The following is a 1,806-nucleotide window of genomic DNA, read 5'->3' as shown; positions in this document are numbered from 1 at the left end:
TTCAATAGTCTTGAGTTTCTCAAAAAAAAAAAATTCAATACTATTATTTCCTCTTATGATAATAGTTAGCTGATGTCTCTGTACATCCGTTTATAATCTCTTGTAAATCATAGCTGGTGGCTGGCAGGCACACCGTTCCTCTCAACCTCTCGCTTCAGACCTTCTACCGACGCTAAAGTGCGGTCTCTCCTGCCAACAATGCTTTCTGGTGCAGACAATCCCTGCTACCATTACAAAATGTATCAATGCGCGGTCTTTCCCGCTCTTTTCTTAAAATGTATCCATAGGCGGTCTCTCCCGCCCTTTTAAAAATTATATCAATGTGCGGCCTCTCTTGCCAACAATACTTTGGTGCAGACATTCCCTGCTACCACAATTATTTCCAACATGACAAATATTAATTATTCCTACTTAATCCTATTAATAAAATAGAAACATCTTTCATAAATTGTAGTTTGACAATAGACAATAGAAATATACACGTCTTACAAATTAAACGACTTGGCTGTGTCATGTAGGACACTATTAATGCTGTACCCGAATATTACGGGTTTGTTTTTCCTACTCATCAGCGTTAACTTACATTTTCCCACATTTAGAGCTAACTGTATTCATCACACCAACCAGAGATTTTGTCTAAGTCATCTTGCCTCTTCCTACAGTCACTCAACTTCGACGCCTTAAAAGGCTCGTTTCACACTGGGACACTTGTGACGCAATCTGAGAAGAAGTTTTTTCAGTATTGTCGAATGTCAAAAACTTCATTTGATGAACTAATAGAAAATGTGAAAGAAGCAATCACAGGAAAAGACACTATACTAAGGAAGCCTATCCCACCAGAGGAAAAACTTGCTCTTACATTAAGGTAGGTACTGTAGTATTATTTTATTTTATTGAAAGCACATTTTACAGATTTTAACTGGTATTAATATACATTACAAAATATTGTAAAACTTTCGCTGATAGTTTTAAGTTCATTATTTCTCTGCCTGTGCTGTTGAAAAGTATATTAAGGACTCGTCACTGTACTCGGAGGCCGCTGGCGAGCACACAGCTGGTAACTGATCGGACAACCTCGACTATCCTCCAGTGTAGCCTTGAACTGTTCCATGATATGCACGGTCGTGATGCGGATCCCCCGTAGTGTAATTTGGCACCGGCGCAAATCCTATTTGGGACGAAGAGGAAGCAGAAGCGCTGTAATATTGTTGGGCATTAATAATGACATTCATCAAATCTGATTTCACTTTCACTCTTGCATGACTGGGTAATTTTTTTAATTCAGGTACTAAAGACTTGGGTGTTTGTGTGTGTTGTTCTCATCATTTCATCATCATCCAGGAAAGTGGCGAAATTGGACTGTGCAAAAGATTGGGTAATTGTACGGGCGCTGATAACCACGCAGTTGAGCGCCCCACAAACCAAACATCATCATCATCTCTTCAGGTACTAAAGACTGCATAAAGAAGCTATCTTCGTCGGCTTGCTGTGATGAATTGTCTTTTCTGGCGTACTTTTCCTTCAAAATGTTATATAGGATATCTTCTTCTTCAAGAGTCTTCTTTTCACGTGGCCTTTTTTGCCGTCGCTCAGCAGTTTTTTCACGTGCCTCCTGCTCTAAATTTTCCCCTTCATCAAACTCATTTCTGTCTTCATCATCATCATTGGCAATACTAGAAGTAGTGTTCTTACAGTCAGTTGTTAGGAATCGCAGCTGATCGAAGTAGATATACTTCTTCCTACCAGTTGCTGCAGAACCACTCTTTTCTGTTTTTTGCCTTAATAACTCTCTGGTATAACTGGCCC

This window comes from Schistocerca cancellata, chromosome 6 (genome assembly GCF_023864275.1).
Source record: "Schistocerca cancellata isolate TAMUIC-IGC-003103 chromosome 6, iqSchCanc2.1, whole genome shotgun sequence".
Lineage (NCBI taxonomy): Eukaryota > Metazoa > Arthropoda > Insecta > Orthoptera > Acrididae > Schistocerca > Schistocerca cancellata.
The sequence above is the reverse complement of the archived record's forward strand: the minus strand, read 5'-3'. Positions refer to the sequence as shown.